The following is a 23,094-nucleotide window of genomic DNA, read 5'->3' as shown; positions in this document are numbered from 1 at the left end:
CATAGCTACTCAGACGGGGCCCTAACCCCCAACCAGGTGATGGCAACACTTACTAAACCAACACTGACTAGGTATATCAGTTGCAGGACTCATAATCAAGCACAAAAATATCACAGAGCCAAAATATCATGCAAAAAAATTACAGATTATCAAAATATCTAGAAGGTAAGTGCATACAGTTAAGTAGAAATGTACTATTCTTAACTTCACATCTACGTAGTGACAGGGCACATATATGTGGAGTTAAGTATAGTACACCTATGCATACTTTACTTATATAAGCTTATCTTCACAATATTATGATCAATAATATGTTTGCCACAATATTTTGGCCCAAAGATATTCCTTTGTCGGTATCCAGTGGAATACGGAGTATATCATCAGAACAGAACTTGTCTAGAATCACTCAACATTTCCTCAAATGGAAGATTAACGTTTACTCAAAACATTACTGCTGTATTTAGGGCTACCGAAGAGGAGAATAACAGAAATGTACATGAGGGTGGTTTATAAGTATACCCACAGACATTGTTACCTCCATCGACCCTCGCGTATGTAAGCACACATAAATGTAAACACATAATGTAATGCAATAATGGTATTGATTACTTTTATAGTCGACACCACAAACTGATTTGTCTCTCCTCCCACTCGTGTCAACATCACTTGTGGGTATATTGATTTCATTCAGGTAAATGCTTTTTATTAGACTTTCATAGCCAGGATAAAATAGGCCCTTGCAGTTGCTCCATCCTTCTTTTTCTATCTATTAAATGGCTTATTATAGGAGGATCTGGGTATGTTCGGTGCTTACAGGGAAAACAGAGAGATATGCAAAAAAGAAAAAAATATCTCAACTTCATAACAAGATACTCTGAGACAGTCCTTCTTAGTTTCTGATGTTTCCCTGCACGCCGGGACATGGGTGTAACATGATGTCCGCATAATTCTATGTGAAAAGGTGCTTTCTTAGTTGTAGTAGCTAGAGGTCCAGCACAAGTAATAAAGGCACAGTGCTTTTAGGTCCAGTAAAACGTTACAGTAATTTAAAACTGATCTCAACCCTTGGTAGACATGGCTTTAAAATTGAGCTCAACGCTTGATAGCCATGGCAGAGAAGACAGGTTTAACATAAGAACATGTGTAAATAATGTTGAAGTAGCAAAACAGTTTGAAAGTCAAAAGCACACAAAACAATAAAATTGCAACTCCAATGTATAGAAATATAGAAATTTGATGAGCACAATAACACCAAAATGGCAAAAATCCAATATAGGGAACAAGAGACATGAATGTCTAAAGTTTTCTTTAAATACATTTTTATTGAGTTTCAACAGACTTCAAACAAACACCCCTCCAGCCCACCCTCATGCTCCCCTCCGAACTGTGAGGACACACAGGCTAACCATTGGAACTATTTCTTCCAAGTGCCACACATACTTCTCCCGACCGGGGTCCACTGTGTCGCCTCACAATGTTGTGGCTGGTTACCCTGCCTTGTGGGCTACAAAGCATATACAGGAGTGACATATATTAATATTTGAAAATAAGACTTTCATCTGACAAAAAGGGTTTATTTTGACAGGCCCACCTGGAGGGTTAAACTGCCAGACTGCAGTGGCAGGCCTGGAGCTGTGATTGCTTAATAACACTAGTGGACGGCACAGTAGTGCTGTCGTCCAGTGGTTCTTAACTTTTTGACTTTTGTGTCTCCCCACTTATTCATTACTTGAATCCGAGGACCCCACTAAATCATTATTGCAATCCGGAGACCCCCACTGAGTCGTTACTGGAAGCCAAGGACTCCAACCTAAGCATTTTCAATTATGAACCACAAAACAATACACAAACATTACAAAAACAATAATTCATCAAACAAATGCACAAAGGATGAAATATTTTAATTCGCAAACAAATATGAAAAAATCAAAAAATTTATTTTTATAAGAAGGTTGGAGTGACCACGCAAATAGAGACACCGTGTCATATGCTGGCAAGAGGAATAGATGGAAACCCTGGAGACCCCAATATGATTATCCTGAGAGTAAATGTAGAAGTGAAGAATCAGTCTGTATTTGAACAGAATAGTATACCTTCAAAATTCTTGGGTTTGTTTCATTTACATTAACTGTAATTCAGCAGCCTGCAAATTAGGTCTCGGAAGTGACCGAAAGGTGACCTCTAGGCCCAGATTCTGCAAATTGTTATGCAGTGCAGCCCAGATTCTGCAAAGTGTCATGCAGCGCAGTGCAGCAGCCAAAAGTGCTGCGCTGCATGACAAGGAGAGAGAAGTATAGCACTATATTCACATAGAAATGGCACTCTCTTCCACGCTCTCCATAACGCCAGTGCAGATTTCAGCAACTGTGCGACACGCACACGCCTTAACGTCATAGTGCTAGGGTGTGTGCATGAGTCTAGTATAGGTTTTGTACAGGACGAGTATTCTTCCTGTACAAAATACTGTGCCTAGACAAGTGGAAATGTGTTTCCTACTTTGCATGTGTGCTGTACAATGCAGCACACATGCAAATTCGGAAAAGTAGGGAGAAATAAAAACATTTCTCCATTTAACGCCTGCTTTTCAGCGTCATTAATTTTTGGTGCCAAACACTTTCTTCTGATTTTTCAGAATAGGATTTAGCCCCAGAAAGCATGGATGGTAGCCCCCCTTTATGCAAAGTAATGCAAAGCAGAGTTTTGTGCTGCTTTGCGTTACTTTGCCACACAAACCAATACAAATACCCAAAAAGTTTATAGCGTTAAAAAATGTAGATTTCCTAGTCTTTTGACGGAAAGTCGTAATTTTATTGAAGACACGGAGGCGAGTATTATGCGTTTCTTTTCTTACTTTATTAAATAGCAGCAGTCAAGAAACTACAGTTCCCATAAGGCAAAGTGAAAAGAGCCAATGGGAATGAAAACGTGTACAACTACAATAAACCAATAAACATGCACATAGGGTATTATGACATCACCTGACTGCGAACAGCCCTCTTTTCTTGCGAGAGATCAGTCAGAATTAAACAAAGGAAAAATGGCAAAAATAATAAGTATAGCCAGAATACAGGCTAACAGCTCAGAACAAAAGTTCAACACTCCAGAATATTTAGAATGGTCGGAGCGAGAAGGATCCATGCATCGAAGAACTCTAGTGGGAGAGAGCGAAGATAGAAGGCTGGAGCGCCAGGACGCAGACGTAGTCTTATGGTGATGGTGGTATCGCTGGTGCTGAGGCTAGAAAAAGGGAGGGAAAAAGTAAACAAGTATTACATCCAAGTGGAGGGATAATACTCGCCTCCGTGTCTTTAATAAAATTAAGACTTTCCGTCAAAAGACTAGGAAAATCTACATTTTATGGCAAGACCGGAGGCTCCTATTACGCGAGTTCAAAGCATATTGATTACATTCAATGATACATTATCAACAGGTTTACAATAAAAAAACTCTAAAAACATTATCGTTAGACCAATCTGCAGATTTAAGAATATCCTCGAGGCGAGACCCCGCCCAAAAGGCTTTAGAAGCCATAGCTCCCCTAGAGGAATGAGCACCAAACATGGAAGTATCGATGCCTGCAAGGTACATAATCCATTTGACCCAACGTGCTAAAGTAGCTGCAGATACCGTATTAAAAGGCTTCCTGAAAGAAATCAGAAGTAGAGAAGCAGAGGAGGTTCTTAAATCTGCAGTTTTTGGTTCATAAACTTTTAAACATTGTGCAAAACATAGTTTAGGGTGATCTGGAAAATAAGGATAAAAAACAGAAGTTAAATTAGTCTTGGTTCGGCGAGACACTGTAAACAAAACACCAGTATGAGTAAATTGACGATTAGAAATATCTAAGTCTCTAACATCCGAAATACGTTTGATAGAAACAAGACATAAAAGCATTGTTAACTTAGCGTATAACATTTTTAGAGTAAGCATACTATTATCAGGCCATGACAATAGAAAATGTAAAACAATATTAACATCCCATAACTGTCTATATTTTGGCATTGGAGGATTAGAAAATTTTACTCCCTTCAATAAACGACAAACAAGTGGATGTTCCCTGACTGGCTTTCCATTAACATAGATGTGATTGGAAGAAATCGCAGACCTATATAAGTTAATGGTACGAAAAGCTTTGCCTTTGCTAGCTTCAGCCGCCCAAAAATTTGCAATAAAAATCACATCTGCTGAAGAGAAATTGATATGTTTTCCCAGACACCAGCTATGCCATAGAGACCATGCAGATTTGTATGCTTTCTTGGTGCCCGGAGACCAGGATTGTGATAAGTATTGGGAAGCTTCTGTCTAAATAAAAGGGTAAGCAGGTTGTCTAAGATGAGAGGGTGAGGACGATGCATGGGATCTGTCAAAAGATTCGGGAAGGATGGAAGGAGGCAAGGAACATCTATTGCCAGTTCCAAAATAGTTGGGAACCAAATTTGGGACTGCCAAAAGGGTGCTATGAGAATCACAGAAGCTTGCTGATGCCTGATCTGAGCCAGTACTCTGCTGATCATGAGAAAAGGAGGGAAGGAATAGTTCAAAGAACCTGACCAATCCTGAAAGAAAGCATCAGATGCTAATGCTAATGGATCCGGACGCCAACTGAAGAATAAAGGGAGTTGAGTGTTGAGACGGGAGGCAAATAGATCGATTTGAATGGGACCCCACATATTCTGAATTTGTTGAAATGCTTTGACTTTTGCAACTTTCTATGCCATTTGACTCTTTGCTCTCAGTGTGACTGCATGGCCCTTCTTCTTTTCTCCTTGCATGCCCACACATTGCCCAGCCGCTGTGTTTCACTTCCTGCCCCAGTTCCTGGTCCCCGACAGTTATGAGTACAGCGCCATGCCTTCTGATCAGGGTCATGACGTGCAGGAACACCCTTGGTTACAGATGTTGCTACGTTTGGCGAGTGCTGGTGCTGGCTTGAGGAACTGAGGGGTACAGAGCTACGGCTGTGCTGTTTGTTGGGGCAGCACTTTGTGTGTGGTCAGCAATGCCACACATCTTCTGTCAGTGGCATGAACTGAAAGGGTGGAACGCCTCTCCTGATGCCTCCAACTGAACCAGTGGCTCCGTACTATTTAGACAGCCATGGGCAGTAGGCATCCATTTTTCATCTCCTATGACAGAGGGTAAACGGAGGTGGACCAAGGTGTGCACATTTCACCTGCTTGGGTTTAGTGTGAAATGAAGCGTTGCAACCTGACAAGTAGGAGGGCAGCTCCCTCAGTGTCTGTCCACAGACCCAGAGTGCTATAACTCTGGGCAGTAACTATTAAGCTGCGTCAGAATCTTTCAGAAAACATGTGTTTGGTTTTGTTTTGCTGACAGCCAACAGGCCTGAACACGATCATGCACTGAGGTGCTGCCTCCCCAGCTCACTGGCCACTTGGCAGCAGTGACCCTTCTAATCCTGCAGACTGACAGGAGGCCGGCTGAAGCAGCAGAGTCTTAACAATGAGGGCTATTCAAAAAGGTAAATTTACACGTGAGTAAATCTATATAAGTTTACTCTTACACTTTTGAGTAACTTTAATACTTAAAGCAAGAAGAGAAATGCATAATAGGAGCCTCCGGTCTTGTCATAAAATTAAGGGCTTTTCACTATCAAAACATGCAAAATGTAAAAGTACATGCCCTACTTTTAAAGTACAATGCACCTTGCTCTCTGGACTCTCCAGGGCCTACCTTAGGGGTGAAATGTATGTATTAAAAAGCAAGGTTTGGTCCTGTCAAAAGGTTTATTTTGCCATGTTGAAACAGCAGTTGAAAAACTGCACACACAAGCTGCAGTGGCAGGCCTGAGACATGTTTAAAGAGGCTACTTAATTGGGTGGCACAATCAGTGCTGTAGGCTCACTACTAGCATTTAATTTACAGGCCCTGGGTGCATGTAGTACTGCTTTATTGGGGACTTACAAGTACAATAAATACGCCAATTGAGGATAAGCCAACGTTACCAGGTTTTTTAGAAGGGAGAACATGCACTTTAACACTCGTTAGCAGTGGTAAAGTGTGCTGAGTCATAATTCCAGCAAAAAACAAGATCACTAAAAAAGGGAGGCGGAAAGGCAAAAGGTTTGGGGGAAGACCACCCTAATGCTGACAGATCTAAGAAGCTCAAACACCCAGTTACATTCTGAAAACATGTTTATTAGTTACTATAGGCCCAAAGAATCAAATTTAGATGCCTCTGTTTGATTAAAGCTTAATGGTTTTGGTTCTCTTCTTTCATATGATACTGTGCCACCAAATACAAACTAAGCAAAACATTGCAATTATCCTCCCAACACAACCTGGTGGTTCTTTCCATTCACAGGCAGTACCAAACAAAATAAGCATTGGCAAAGCTAATAGGTCTGGGATTGGCTGCCAGCCTTTTAGCACTTCTTTTTATGTCAGGGTCTTTGCAAACCTTTATTGTTCTTTCTGGTCTCAAAAAAGTACAAATTACCATGGTACACCCGGCTCTGAATTGAACTACCTTGTGGTTGGATATGTTCCTTGTGAATGGGCAGCATGCGATAACTCTGTGAATGCCACTATCGCAGACTAAAGGACGAAGCCAACATAATTGACTATCTTATACATACTTTTAGGAAAATCAAAAGGCATTGAGTAACACATACCTAAAAAGCCATCTGTCTGGCATTGGCTGCTAACCTCGCCTTTTTGAAAGAAAGGAAGAAAATAGGGAAGAAAGGAAGGAAGGAAGAGAAAAAGCAAGGAAGTCAGGCAGAAAGATGGAAGGCATACAAAAAAGGAAAGAAGAAGGGCAAGAAAGGAAGAAAGGCAGGCTAGAAGGAAGAAAGGAAGACAAAAGGGAAGAACCGCGGGAAGAAGGCAAAAAGAAGGAAGAAAAAAACATAAAAGTATGTAACACAGAAGGAAAGAAAGAAACGAAGTAAGAAGGCAGAAAGAAAAATGACAAAACAAAATGAAGGACTACAACATGGAGAGAAGGCAGAAAGAAGGAACAAAGGTAAGAAAAGAAGGAAGGGAAGAAAAAAGGCAAGAAAGAAAGATGAAATTAGGGTAAAAAGAAAGTAAAAAGGAAAGAAGGGAAAAAAGAAAGCAGGAAAGAGAAGGACAAAAGTAAATAAGGCAAAAAAGAAAAATACAAAAAAAGAAAAAAGGAAAGAAGGCAAAAAATGAAAGGAAAGACAATGAAAAAAGAAAGGAAAGAAGGAAAGAAAGAATCAAAGAAGGAAAAATAGAAATAAGAAGGAAAGAAAGAAGGAATGAAGGAAAGCAGGAAAGAATGAAAACATCAAAAGAAAGACAAGGAAAGAAACAGAAAAAAGACAAAAACAAAGAGAAAGTATGAAAGAAAGAAAAAAGAAAGAAAGAAGGCAAAAAAGAAAGAAAGGAAGAAAGGCAAGAAAGAAGTAAAGACAAAAGGAACAAAGCAGAAAAGAAAGAAGGCAAGGTAGAACAAGGAAAGGCAAATACAAAAGAAGGAATACCAGAAGAAAAGAAGTCAAGCAAGAAGGAAAAAGGCAAACAAGAAAGAAAGAAAGAGAGGCTTCACAGTATAAAATATTGAATAGTAAACCCAAATTAGACCCCATCTGTGTTTAAATAAAACTGTTATAAGTGTGCCGCAAATTAAGCACAATAAAGTTTGGTTTTCTTCCTGGGCAAAGGTCATTATAGAACCATTGGTGAAACCAATATGGCATTCTGTGAAATAGCAGCAGTCCACTTCAAAAGGAATTTAGAACCACATTAGGAGATAGGAACTGATAACACTGGAATGTGCCCTGTGCTCACTTCAAATGCATCCTACTATCACATTAGGCAACACTGGCACTAAAGGGAACTGAACTACCTTGTTTGCCAATGTTCTGATTGTGAAAGAGCAAAATGCAGTCAGTCAAAGTGATGTGAACCAGAGGCTTAGTTAGGATTACCCTTTGGTCCATGCTGTGTGCTTTAGTGGGTGGATGCAAAAATAAGAATGACACAAAAACAGACAAATGGTTTAAGAAAGTGACTGAAAGCCCCTTTAAGTAAGTATATATATTTAAGTAAGTATATATATATATATATATATAATTTTTGTAAAATCAGAAGGTCTTGACTAGTGCTAGACTTAAAAATAGAGTTGAGTAAGTAGGAGAATGTATAAAATTGCTAGAACGTCAGCAGACCTGTATGAAGAAGTTGAAAACGTGTGTTGCTACAAGGCGGTTTCTTACCAATAAGTATTACCACAAACCTCATTAAACTGCTCATTCTCTGTCATTTCATTTGATCCACCTCCAACATGTAACAAACACACTTTCAATGTAATGTAAGATAAGTGCCAGACTTGGACCCTTTTCATTCTGGCCTCCATCTTCATGTATGCTGTTTTGGTTGAACTTTAGTATTTCGCAAATGCTGGCTTAACCTAGGGTGGATTGATTGATTGAGGGATTATAAAACACTATTTACCAAGAAAGAGTCTTGGTGCTAGTGGGTTTCCACCTGTTTCCATGTCCTTATTATGAAGATGTGTTTATCTCATGCTGTAAAACTTAGGGGTCATATATAACAAGACAAAAAAATCAGAGCAAGCAAAATAATTAAAACAACATAGCACTGTGCTGCTGTGCCCTGGGTAGGCTTTCCATGGGCATTGCGGTGGGTGTTTCATACGGAACTCCAATGGATTTTGGTGCATTCCCAGATTTACAAGGACTTGAGCACCTAGATATGTGCTAAAATCTTATGTCTTGCCAGGGGAAGCACAATGAGGAGAAATTCCTTTATTTCTCCTTGATACTCCCTCTTTCTTTGTGTGCTGCATTCTGCATGCAACGCTGGCACCCTTACACCATGGTGCAAGGATGCCTCTGTTGAAGCTAGGCTGCCTAAAGTGTGCCAGTACAGAGGAAAAGGCAGGAATGCGCTGTATTGCCTTAAATATGGCGCATTCCTGCCCTTTCTCTATAGTGCAGATCAGCAAAGCAAGATGGCGCGCTGTGCTGCGCCACAGTTCCATAAATATGCCCCATTGTTTCTATTTCTGGCTTTCCATTTACAGATGATTACTGTCAGGTGCGTTACCTAATTGGTTCAATGGAAGCAACCCAAGACTACTCCTAGAATGCATTATATCAAATGAATGCACAGGTCAGGACATATATCCCGGCAACGTGCTGCTAGCTCTGCATATAAGGAAGACACTCAAGTCTGCGTTTTAGACTGCTCTGGCTGACCCAGAGGTCCCACTCCAGGCAAAGGAATGGCCACCTTCTTTACTTACTGGGGATTGACATCCAACTTTGATGTCACATTGAATACCCGTCAACTCTGCACAGTATTGAGAAATTTGAATACCACCTGCGTATATATATGCAGTTATTTTTATATTTGCTTTTGAAGTCAACACTTGATGACGTAGGCATTCAGGTCAAGAACAAAATATCAGTGACGCTTTTAAGACATATTAAAAAAAAGGAAAATGTATTTTTTGATGAGCTGATGGTTCAGCTTTGCGGCTCTACAGTAGGTGCAGTGGCACCAGGGTCTTGGATTGTGAGGCGCCCTTTTCACCCAAGCTGTATTTGACTTGTAATAACCACAGCACTCTTGCAAGATGCATAGAATGGTGCACTGTAACTCATTCAGAAAAACAAAAGTTATGATCTAGCGGCTGAAAGCAGTGCATTCTCGAACAATTATGTAGATTAAACTTGCGTTTAGATTGAAAGGCAGAGATATTGAATTGTAACGTCCAGCTACACTACACAACGCCCAGCCTTTCAGTCTGCATTCTTGCTGGACAGATTGTTGACGAACAACTGTTGCCAGAGTGACATCAGCACAAAGGCCCGGAGACTGACTGCAAAGCAGCATGAAGAGCCGGCCTTGTTTCACCCTATCACAAAATCATGCAAATGTTTAGTTGCATGCTAGCACAACTGTTGCTAGTCATATGACGAGTGTTATCTCCCAGGCGAGGCCTCTCCTCTCTGGTTTCTTCCACAGGGCACAGGGTGGGGCCGAAGTCAGTCCAGCGCTCCTCCTGGGCCCCACCCCGCGCTGTCACGGTAAGTAAGAACCGCATCATTATGCAGAGGGTTCCGCAAGAAGCAATGTGCAGATGGAGGCCTTGCTTCTAAAGCTGTCCTTGTATGCTCAGCGAATGCACGTAACATCGAAAGACACTTCGAAGCAGCGCGTGCAATCTGGGGAAGTCCAAGTGACAGAGAAAACAAACAAAAAACAGATTGAATTGACAAACCAGGAGCCTGCAAGGAATATGTCAACAGCAATGTAGTAGAATTAAACAGTAGCATATCAAGGATGACATAGGTCCTGGTGCACGTGAGAAAAAATCCCCCTTTGACTGTCTTTGGGGTAGTAAAATACAGTAATTATCAGGCCCTATGGGCCCCTCTCGGCTATGGTCCCTGCGCCACTACACCTTCTGCACCAATAGGAGCTACGCCCCTAGACCTGCAGTGTTAGGAACATAGCTTCAAAATTTAGCAGTGACTGTTCCAGAGATGAAAAGTATGTCAACGAATACAAATTAAACTATGAGTCCTAAGCACAGAACATTTTCAGCTCAGAGATTTAATTCCAGTGTAAAACCTGAACAGGGCTCCCCAGTAATTCGGGTCAGTATACAAGCAGCAGCACAGAGTCCCCTGGAAGTACTCTATGGATGTTAACTGTGGTCAGAGAGTAAAGAGTGAGCCCAACTAAGTATATGGATTATTATTCTTATCCGGGGTTCCAACCTGACACAGAGGACTGTGTAGTCAACTTTATTTAAGGCTTGGAAAGTCGTGCATCACCACATACTATATCTAACTCTTTGTGGAGACCCTCTCTTTATCAACCGGGGTAGTTTCTGTTTGGGAGATAGGCAGCAGTGACAGGAATTCCAACAAGCGTTGGCAAAGCCAGTAGTTCTCGCTTACGTGAGAGCTACTGGCTTTGACAGTGTCTTTTAACCACTGTATACAGCAGTGTGACTGCTGTTCAGCGTGGCTAAAACTTAGTGGTGTGGCCTAGAGGGGAATGGAGTAGAGTGGTGTAGAGTGGAGTGGCATAGAGTGAAGTGGCGTAGAGTGGTGTAGAGTAGATTGGCATAGAGTGGAGTGGGTTACAGTGGTATGGAGTAGAGTGACATAACTAGAATAGAGTGGCGTAGAAGAGAGTGTCATAGGGTAAAGTGGAGTGGCATAGAGTGGAGTGGTGTGGATTGGCATAGAGTAGAGTGGCACAGACAGGAGTGGCATTGTGTGGCGTGGAATGGTATAAGGGGCATTGGGTGGAGTGGCGTAGAGAGGCATGGAGTAGAGTGGCGTAAAGTAATATGGCAAAGAGTAGAGTAGATTGGTGTAGAGTGGAGTGGTGTAGTATGGAGTGGTGGAGGGCTGAGTGAGGTAGAGTGTAGTAGTGTAGAATGGAGTGATGTAGAGTAGAGTGTAGTGGGGTAGAGTGGAGAGTAGATAGCATAGAGTGGAGACCCAAGGGTAGGTCGCTCCCCCTGCCGCTGCAGCTCCTCCAGGTTCCTGAGTTCCTGAGACCCACCCCACAGTAAGTACCCCCCACCTCCCAGCCCCTCGTTCTGCCCCGCGCTACTCACCCTCTCTCCTGCTCCTGCTTCTTTTCCTCTTTCCTTCTTCTCTGTTCTTCCTCCTCGCTCCTCGTCTGTATTCTTCTTCTGTACTCCTCTTCTCCCCGTCTTCTCTCCTCTTCTCTTCTTCCTCATCTTCTGCTGTGGTATTCTGCACTCTGTTTCTTCGTTTTTTGTATCTCCCTCCGTGTTCTTCTGTGTTCCTCTGTCTTCTTCTGTCTTCCTCTGTCTTCTTCTGTCTTCCTCTGTGTTTTTCTGTCTTCCTCGGTGTTCTTCTGTCTCCCTCTGTGTTCTTCTGTATTCTTCTCTGTTCTTCTGTCTTCCTCTGTGTTCTTCTGTATTCTTCTCTGTTCTTCTGTACTCCTCTCTGTTCTTCTGTGTTCTTCTGTGTGTCTTCTGCTCTTCCGGTCTTCTGCTCTTCCGGTCTTCAGTCCTTCCGGTCTTCTGCTCTTCTGTTCTTCTTTTCTTCTGTTCTTCTTTTCTTCTTGTCTTCTTGTCTTCTGCCTTCGGCTCTTCTGCCTCCTCCGTCCTCTTCTCCCCGCGTCTGCCCTCCTGCTCCTGCCTCATCCCCCTCCCCCACTCGCATCCCCGCCTCTATCTCCCCTATCTAACCCGTTCACTTTGTACCTCCCTCACTCCTCCTATCTACCTATCTCTCCATCTCTCTATCCCACTATCCAACTCCCTCACTCTCCACCTCCTCCTATCTTCCTATCTCTCTATCTTTTTCCCTATCTATCGATTTCTCTATCTACCTTTTCTCTCTACCTATTTCTCTATCTCTCCCCCCTCCCGCCACCCCCTCTATTACCTATCTTCCTATCCCCTCACTCTACCTCTCACCCTCACCCACCTCTACAACCCCCCTCCCCTATCTTCACAACCCTACACCTATATTTCTCCCTAATCTCCTAAACCTCCTAACACTCTCCCCCCTCCACCCTTAAACCCCCCTCCCCCAGCTCTTCTCACTCTACCTGTCCCCCCCCTCCCTCGCGCTTTCCCGCCGCGACCTCCTGCACGACCCCGCCCCCCAGCTCCCATTCGCCCCCAGCTGACCCCTCTCCCCCCTCCTACCTCATATGGCGGCCGCTGCGCGACTGCGCCCCGGCAAGCCCGTCTGCGCCCGTCTGCGCCTGGCCCGCGCCTGGCCCGCGCCCAGCGCCATGACCCTTGGTCCCCAGCGCTCCCAAGCCCCGATGATCCGCTATGACCCCACCACCCTCCATGCCCTCAACCCAGGACGCTCCAACACCTGCTTCCAAGCTCACCCCAAACGCACCCATGGACCCTTCGCCTGCAACTCCTGCAAACGCATCTTCCACCACGCAACAACTACGACCACAAGCCCACGCGCCATCAACCACCTCAAGTGCATCCTAGTCAACGCTCGCTCCGTTCACAAACACGCCGTTGAACTCTGGGACCTCCTAGACTCCACAGCACCGGATGTCGCCTTCATCACGGAGACCTGGATGAACGCCTCCTCTGCTCCAGACATCGCCACCGCCATCCCCGAAGGCTACAAGATCTCCAGGAAAGACCGCACCAACCAAGTAGGAGGAGGTATCGCCATCGTCTTCAAAGACTCCATCAGCGTCACCACCTCCACTGAAGACTCCCCTCTTGCCGCTGAACACCTGCATTTTCAGATTCGCACCGACCCGAGGACCACCCTCAGAGGATCCCTCGTCTACCGTCCTCCCGGACCTCGCGCCCCTTTCAGCGACACCATCGCCGACTTCATCTCCCCGCACGCCCTCGCCTCACCGGACTACATCCTCCTAGGCGACCTCAACTTCCATCTGGAACAAAACAACGACCCCAACACCACCACCCTGCTCGACAACCTCGCCAACCTCGGCCTCAAACAACTGGTGAACACTGCCACCCACATCGGCGGACACACACTCGACCCTATCTTCTCCGCCAGCAAACACGTCTTCTTCAGCCACGCCTCCACCCTTCATTGGACCGACCACAGCTGCGTCCACTTCACATTCCGACGCGAGACCCGCCACCTCCGCACTCAACCCATCCCTCGCCGACAGTGGAACAAGATCCCTGAAGAGCAACTCTTCGCCGCACTCGCCTCCAACCAACCCACCCTCACCACCGACCCCAACGTCGCAGCCCTCAACCTCACAAACTGGATCTCCAACTGCGCAGACAACCTTGCTCCCCTCAAACGCTTGCAGCGACAGAACAACACCAAGAAACCCCTCTGGTTCTCTGACACCCTCAAAGAATCAAAGAAAACTTGTCGCGCACTTGAGAAATCCTGGCGCAAGGACTGCACCGCTGACAACATGACCGCCCTCAAGAACGCTACCCGCAAACACCACCACCTGATCCGCACTGCCAAAAGGAATTTTTTCACCGACAGACTGGACAAAAGCAGCCACAACAGCAGAGAACTCTTCAGCATCGTCAAGGAGTTCTCCAACCCCAGCGCCAACGCCAACGCCGTCACGCCCTCACAGGATCTATGCGAATCCCTCGCCACTTTCTTCCATCGCAAGATCAGCGACCTCCACGACAGCTTCGGACACCAGACCCAACCTAACACCACCGAACCCACATCCCCGACCATCACCCTCAACAACTGGACCCACATCAGCACGGAAGAAACCAAATCCATCATGAACTCTATCCACTCCGGCGCCCCTTTGGACCCCTGCCCGCACTTCATCTTTAACAAAGCCGACAACATCATCGCCCCGCACCTCCAGACCGTCATCAACTCTTCTTTCTCTTCTGCTACCTTCCCCGAATGCTGGAAACACGCCGAAGTCAATGCCCTACTAAAGAAACCTACGGCTGACCCGAGCGACCTGAAAAACTTCCGCCCCATCTCCCTTCTGCCTTTCCCAGCCAAAGTAATAGAGAAGACCGTCAACAAACAGCTGACCACCTTCCTGGAAGACAACAACCTGCTCCACCCCTCACAGACCGGATTCCGAACCAACCACAGCACTGAAACCGCCCTCATCTCAGTCACAGACGACATCAGAACCCTGATGGACAACGGTGAAACAGTCGCCCTCATTCTTCTCGACCTCTCGGCTGCCTTTGACACCGTCTGTCACCGCACCCTAATCACCCGCCTCCGCTCCACCGGGATCCAAGACCAGGCCCTGGACTGGATCGCCTCCTTCCACGTAAACCGCTCCCAAAGAGTCTACCTCCCTCCGTTTCGCTCAGAACCCACTGAGATCATCTGCGGCGTACCTCAAGGCTCATCACTCAGCCCGACACTCTTCAATGTCTACATGAGCCCCCTCGCTAACATCGTACGCAAGCACGACATCATCATCACCTCCTACGCCGACGACACCCAACTTATACTCTCCCTCACCAAGGACCCCGCCAGCGCCAAGACCAACCTACAAGAGGGTATGAAGGACGTCGCAGATTGGATGAGGCTCAGCCGCCTAAAGCTGAACTCTGAAAAAACTGAAGTCCTCATCCTCGGCAACACCCCGTCCGCCTGGGACGACTCCTGGTGGCCCACAGCCCTCGGCACCGCACCGACCCCCGCAGACCACGCCCGCAACCTCGGCTTCATCTTGGACCCCCTTCTCACCATGACCAAGCAAGTCAACGCCGTGTCCTCCGCCTGCTTCCTCACCCTCCGCATGCTCCGCAAGATCTTCCGCTGGATCCCCGCCGACACCAGAAAAACCGTGACCCACGCCCTCGTCACAAGCCGCCTGGACTACGGCAACACCCTCTACGCTGGGACCACCGCCAAACTCCAAAATCGCCTGCAACGCATTCAAAGTGCCTCAGCCCGCCTCATCCTCGACGTACCCCGCAACAGCCACATCTCCGCACACCTGAGACACCTGCATTGGCTCCCAGTCAGCAAAAGGATCACCTTCCGACTTCTCACCCACGCACACAAAGCCCTCCACGACAAGGGACCGGAATACCTCAACAGACGCCTCAACTTCTACGTCCCCACCCGCCCCCTCCGCTCCTCTGGCCTCGCACTCGCCGCCGTCCCTCGCATCCGACGCTCCACGGCGGGTGGGAGATCTTTCTCCTTCCTGGCGGCCAAGACCTGGAACTCCCTCCCCACCAGCCTCAGGACCACCCAGGACCACTCCGCTTTCCGGAGACTCCTAAAGACCTGGCTGTTCGAGCAGCGATAACCACCCCCTTTGTCCCTAGCGCCTTGAGACCCGCACGGGTGAGTAGCGCGCTTTATAAATGCTAATGATTTGATTTGATTTGATAGAGTAGACTGCCATGAAGTGAGTGGCATTGTGTGGAATGGGGTGACATATATTAGAGTGGCATAGAGTGGAGTGGAATAAAGTGGAGTAGAGTGGCATAGAGTGGACTGGTGTATAATTGAGTGATGTAGAGTGGAGTGGCATTGATTAAAGTGGCACATAGTAGACGTATGTAGAGTCGAGTGGCGTAGAGAAGAGTGGTGTAAAGTGGAATGGTGTAGAATGCAGTGGTGTAGAATAGAGTGGCATAGAGTGTTGTGGCATACAGTGAAGTGGAGTAGAGTGGTGTGGAGTGCATTGGAGTGGAGTATAGTGGTGTAGAATAGAGTGGAGTGGTGTACAACGGCATGGTGTACAATGGGGTGGTGTAGGGTGAAGTGGAGTAGAGTGGTATGGAGTGGAGTGGCATAAAGTAGATGGCATTGAATGCAGTGGCACAGAGAGTAATGGCATTTTAAGGAATGGAGTAGCATAGAGTAGAGTGGCATAGAGTAAAGTTGCACAAAGTTGCACAGAGTAGAGAGGCCTAGAGTGGAGATCAGTGGAGTAGAGTAGAGTGGCATAGAGTGAAGTGACATAGAATAGAGTTGTGTAAAGTGGAGTAGCAAAGACAGGAGTTCTGAAGAGTAGTGTTGTAGAAGGGAGTGGTGGAGAGTAGAGAGATGCAGAGTAGATTGATGTAGAGTGGATTGGTGTACAGTAAAGTGACATGGAGTGAAGTGGCATGGAATGGCATATAGTAGATGGCATTGAGTAGAGTGGCAAAGAGTGGCATGACATTGTGTGGCATACAGTAGACTGGTATAGAGTGGAGTGGTGTAGAGTGGAGTGGTGTGAGTAGAGTGAAATTGCATAAAGTGGCATAGAGTAGAGTGATGTAGAGTGGCATAGAGTGATATAGAGTGGAGTGGCCTCTAGTGGAGTAGTATAGAGTGGCATAGAGTGGTGTGGCATAAAATAGAGTGGCATAAAATGGAATCATGTGGAGTGGGGTGGCGAAGATTGGTGTTTATGGACTTTATGACGCAGGTGTGGGGCAGTGACGAGAGGGAGAGAAATTTTATTTCTGTGTACAGATTTATGTCCTGTTTCAATATACTTTTCTTCTTTCAGAGGAATGTGGTTGCACACATAGGAGAGAGCCTTTCCCACACATACCTAGACTGGGCTTCCCTTTCCTGATTTATAAAGAGAAAAAAATGGGAACACATATTTTTAGATTCATATTACCCCTAGCACCACTTTAACCTTACCTAGTTGAGTTACAGGTTTCCAATGTAGTACATGTATGGTTTGCAATGATAATGATTGTGCCTTTGATGGATGATATGTGAATATTACTATCATGCCTACATTAGTTGAAAGGAATGGTGCTACTAATGATGATGTATGTTACATGCATTATGATTATCCAGCTTTTGGTATGAGTAACAGCTGACAGGTGGTACAATAGATTGTGGAATGAGGTGCGCACAAATAGGAGGGGGGTGAATTGATTGATTTAATTCATTTACCCCCTTAAAACAATGAGATTTGTCCCTTTATAAGGTTTTGCGCATCTGCTGGGATGTGCTGGATTGATGCACTATGACGTGCTTCATTGGTCAGGAGAAGCATCCTTAACAAAGTGGCCATACTGAGCACCAACTAAAATACTGTTTGGGTGGTCTATGCACGTCGAGCATTCTGCTGTTAGTATCTGATAAGTCATTTTGACAGCAATGTTGCGTTGCCTTCAGTGTCACGTGCTGCAAGCCATTCCTGGCTAAACAACACCACCTGGACATGATCTCCAACAAGCAGATTGGGCCTGGGTCACCCCTGAAGTGGGAGGGACTGACCTCCTGGATCCACAGCTCTCACACCAAGGAGGCTGCTGATCATGAGCATCCGTAGCAGCAGAAACTAGTGGAACAACTGGCGGCCCCTCCATCACCATCGCGGTACAGTCTCCACTCGACAAGGGCTGCTCGTGCTGAATGCCTGCAAGAGACAGAGGGTGTAAGCGGCCCTGATTGGTTCTTATAAAAAAAGTACCTAAATGAGCATTAAGTGCTGGTGATCCTTTGTGCCACGCTGAAGGGGTACTACTGACTGTGGCACAACTGATTGCTATTCAATGGTACTGTGACCACAAGGTATTTACTCCGGGGAGAGGGTCCCTCTACAACTGCTACATTTAAGGATCTCCTTGTCTCCTTCAAAGGGTTTAACTGCGAGGACTAGGGGCACCATCAACTTCACCTACTGTTACCTTCAACTTCACAACTTTCATCGCCTGCAGTTCTGGCTAAAATACCTCACTAAACCTTCCGTTTTAGAGTACCTGGCATCCATTCTACAATACCTTTTTGCCTCAAGGATTGGTGACCTATGGGGCAAAATATAAGGTATAGGAAATTATTTTGGTATTCTCTTTTGAAATTCAATAAGGCAACAATGTCCGATTCCTCTTCAAGGCCCATCAGGAAACGGCTATGGGTACCAGTAGTTTTCTTTGTGCTACTTCTCATGATGTCTGCTGATTTCCCACAGATCTCTCTTACTTCAAAATAGGATCATTAAATGACACTGAGAATTTGAACTTTGCAACCTTGAACTTCTTTCCCAAATTATCAATACAAGCAAGCACCACAGAAATTAGCAAACATGCTTTGAGGGAAAAAGAAGAATGTTAAATTGAAAGTGAAGTATGATGCAAAGTTATTATGTCATTTGAGGTTTGCGCACACCTGCTCCAACAGTGCTTAGTGAATAAAAAAATACAGAATAGTATTATACATCACCTTTACCAACTATAGCTGTGAAAGACACAGAACAGCATCAACGTTCCATTTCCTGTCAAATAAGAGTTGTCATTGATAACAAAGCATAATATCAAGTACAAGTATAGGAATAATAATAGGAGGAATGGGTTGTTGTTAGATTAAGACTAGACTAGTAAGTAGTGGCCCGACTTTGCTTCCCAGATTTCAGGTGGAGGAGACAAATATTTGTTCCTAATTACACACACAACAGATAGTAACTAATGACTATCTAGAGTGTTGTTAATGTCCCATGTGCAACATTGATTACACAAAAAACCACATATAATGATATATCAGGTATTCGCTTAAGTTTGAGCAAGAGGTGCAAAGGATGACGCAAGATAGCAATAGTAATGATTCCCACGATAGCAACAGCATGCATACCAGACATAATATCTAGACCTAAACACTGACGGGTGCAAGACAGTTCCAGGAGGATTGGGAACACCATTCCATCATTGATTATCAGAGAAGGTAATGTGGAAACTGGCTAAAGAATCCATTTTATACTTCCCCAGGCCTGACCTCATCCTGTGATACTCAATGATGAAAGGCTTGAAAAACATATACAAACATTTGGATGACCTTTACTAAATTAACCCTGACAGATAGCTTGTCATGCAAGGCTTGCATAAAAGAGACACCCCATGTGACATGCATTGCTTCTTTTGCCCAGCAACAGACAGACATCTGGATGTTCACATAGGTCTGAGGAGAGGTTATGAAGATACTGGTTTGGTAACACCTTGGAAAGTCCCAATAGTCTGAGTAATGTGAAGGTCACACTTGTGTTATCTTGTATCACGCTGCCATCATTAAATGTAGTTTTACTGTGATTGGTTAGATGCCTAATATATGTGTAACACCATGCATCTCCTGATCAACATCACACCATGTACTTGATGAAGAAATGACCTTTCCATTGTTCCAACTGGATGTTGTATTTTCACACCTTTGTGGTTTTCATCATATTGGAGTTCTGAAATTCGGGCTCTTGAACTTGGCTGTGCAAGTCATAGTCTCTGTGTCACGTTAACATAAAGTTTTCTTTTATCTTGCCTGATGAGTTGATTAGAGTGGAGTGGAGTAGAGCTGCACAGAGTAGAGTGGTGTAGAGTACAGTAAAGTGGCGTAGAATAAAGTAGAGTGGAGAGGGGTAGAGTGGAGCATCATAGAGTAAAGTGTCGTAGCATAGAGTGATGTGGAGTGGTGTAGAGTAGATTGGTGTGATGTGGCATAGAATAAAGTAAAGTGACATGGCATAGAGTAGAGTGGAGCAGAGTGGCATAGAATGGCATGGAGTAGAGTGACATGGAGTAGCGCAGAGTGACATGGGGTGGCATAGAGTAGAATAGAGTGGCATAGAGTGACATAAAGTGGAGTGATGTAGAGTGCCAAAGAGTGGAATTGTGTGGTGTGGAGTGGTGTGGAGTGGCATAGAGCGAAGTGGCATAGAGTAGAGTGGGATGGAGTGGCATAGAGCAGAGTGGTGAGGCATAGAGTAGAGTGGTGTGGAGTGAAGTGAAGTGAAGTGGCATCGAGTAGAGTTGAATGGCGTAGAGTAGAGCAGAATGGCTTAGAGTGAAATGGAGTGGCATAAAGTGGAGTGGCGTAGAGTGCCTCAGAGTGGCATTGTGTGGAGTAGCTTAAAGTAGAATAGCGTAGAGTAGAATGGCATAGAGTAGAGTGACATAGTGTGGAGCTGCACAGAGTGTCATAGAGTACAGTGGCATAAAATGGCCTGGAGTGGAGTAGAGTGCAATGAAGTGACCTACAATGGACTGGAGTGGCGTAGATTGGTGTATACTAGAGTGTCATGGCATAGAGTTCAGTGGAGTGAAGTGGGGTGGTGTGAAGTGAAGTAGAGTAGAGTGGGTGTAGAGTGGAGTGGCTTACAGTAGATTAGAGTTGTGTGGAGTGATATAGATTGCCATAGAGTGGCATTGTGTAGAGTGGTGTGAAGTAGAGTGGAGTGGATTACAGTAAAGTACAGTAGAATGGCATAGAGTGGTTTTGAGAAGAGTGCAGAGGCGTCAAATAAAGTAGAGTGGCATAGAGTAGAGTAGAGCATCGTAGAGTGGCATGGAGTAGAGTGTAGTGACATAGAGTGATGTGGAGTGTTGTAGAGTAGAGTGGTGTGGCGTAGGAAAGAGTGGCATAGAATGGAGTGGGATACAGTGGAGTGCTGTAGAGTGCCATTGAGTCGTATTATGTGGAGTGAAGATTGGCTTAGAGTAGAGGGAGACAGATTGGAGTGGCGTAGAGTTGCATAAATTAGAATGGCATAGAATGGAGTGGCATAATGTGGCATAGAGTAACTATAGAGTGGTGTACAGTGAAATGGAATGCTGTAGATTGAAGTGGAGTGGCATAGGATGGAGTAAGGTACCTGGCATAGAGTGGAGTGGCAGTGTACGGAATGGAGTGGCATAGATTAGAACGGCATGGAGTAAAGTGAAATAGAGTTAAGTGGCATTGAGCGAAGTGGTGTAGTGTAGAGTGGAGAGGTGTAGATCAGAGTAGAGCAAAGTGTCATGAAGTGGTATAGAGCAGAGTGGTGTAGAGTGGAGTGGCATAAAGTGGCAAAGAGAAGATTAACGTAGACTCAAGTAGAGTGGTATAGAGTGGCATAGAGTAGAGTGGAATAGGGTGGAGTAGAGTGGCATAGAGTGGAGTGGCATAGAATAGAGTAGCATAGAATAGAGTAGCATGAAGTAGAGTGGCATAGAGTTGGATGGAATGGAGTGGAGTGAAGTGGTGTAGAGTAGAGTGGACTGACATATAGTGGACTGGCATAGAGTGGAATGGCATAGAGTAGCATAGAATTAAGTGACATGGAGGGGCATAGATTACTGTGGAGTGCATTGTGTGCAGTGGAGTGACGTGGAGTTGAGTTCCATAGATTACAGGGGAATGAAGTAGGGTGGTGTGAAGTGACTTGGAAAAGATTGGATTAGCGTAGAGTGGAGTGGCATAGAGTGGAGTGGTGTAGAGTAGGGTTGCATTGAACAGAGTGACGTAGAGTGAAGTGGAGTGGCACAGAGTGGAGTGGCATAGTGTGCCATGAAGTGGCATTGTGTGGAGTGGAGTTGTGTTTAGTAGAGTGGCATAGACTAGAGTGCCAAAGTGGCAGAGAGCAGAGCAATATAGAGTGACTTAGGGTGGAGTAGAGTGCATAGAGTGGAGTGGAATAAAGTAAAGTGGAGTGGCATAGCTTAAAGTGGCGTAAAATAGAGTGGCATAGTATGAAGTGGAGTGGCATACAGTAGAATGGAATGGTGTAGAATAGAGTGGCATAGAGTGAAGTGGCATATAGTAGCATTGTGTGGAGTGAAGTGGCATAGGGTATAGTGGAGTGGCATAGAGCTGCATAGAGTAGAGAGGTATACAGTATAGTGGTGTAGAGTGAAGTGACACACAGTGGCAGAGAATAAAGTGGCGTTGAGTGGATTAGATTTTAATAGAGTGGAATGGAGTGGCATACAGTGGATTGGAGTGGGGTGGTGTAGATTAGAGTGGTGTGGCATAGAGTGAAGTGGTGTGAAGTAGAGTACAGTAGAGTGGAGTGGCATAGTTTAGAGTGGCATAGAGTGGAGTGGTAAAGAATAGAATGGCATGTAGTAGAGTGATGTTTAATGGTACAGATTGCTGTAGAGTGCAGTGGATTAGAGTGGAGTGGAGTAGAGTGGCATAGCGTAGAGTGGCACAGCATAGCGTACAGTTAGCATAGAGTAAAAAAGACTGTAGTGGCTTGGAGTGACATAGAGTGGCATGGGGTAGAGTGGAGTGGAGTGGCGTAGAGTGGCGTGGAGTGACAGAGTGGAGTGGCGTGAAATAGAGTGGTGTAGAATAGACTGGCGTAGAGTGCAGTGGAGTTGCGAGTAGAGTGGAGTGACGCACAGTGCCATAGAGTGACATTGTGCACAGTGGAGTGGTATACAGTAGAGCGGAGTAGGGTAGAGTAGAGGGGCATGAAACAGAGTGGCATCGAGTGAGGTGGAATAGAGTAGACTAGAGTGGCTTAAAGTGAAGTAGAGTGAATTGGAGTGGTGTACAGTGGGTTGGAGTGGCGTGGCATATAGTGGTGTACAGTACAGTGGCATAGAGCAGAGTACAATAGAGTGCCATTGTGTGGAATGAAGTGGCAAATAATAGAATTGAGTGGCTTAGAGTAGAGTGGCACAGAGTAGAGAGAAGTGGCATTAACTAAAGTGGTGTTGAGTAGAGTGGAGTAGTGTATAGAGCAGTCTAGTGGCCTAGAGTGGAGTTGAGTGGGATACAGTAGGGTGGGGAGACGTATAGTAGAGTGGCGTGGCATCGAATAGAGGGGAGTGGCATCGAGTAGAGGGGAGTGGCATGGAGTGGAGTGGCGTAGAGTGACGTAGAATGCAGTAACAAAGAGAATCAATAGAGTAGCACAGTTGTGAACAAAAGCATCAATGAAGATGGCAGATAGGGT

This window comes from Pleurodeles waltl, chromosome 9, assembly GCF_031143425.1.
Source record: "Pleurodeles waltl isolate 20211129_DDA chromosome 9, aPleWal1.hap1.20221129, whole genome shotgun sequence".
NCBI lineage: Eukaryota > Metazoa > Chordata > Amphibia > Caudata > Salamandridae > Pleurodeles > Pleurodeles waltl.
The sequence above is the reverse complement of the archived record's forward strand: the minus strand, read 5'-3'. Positions refer to the sequence as shown.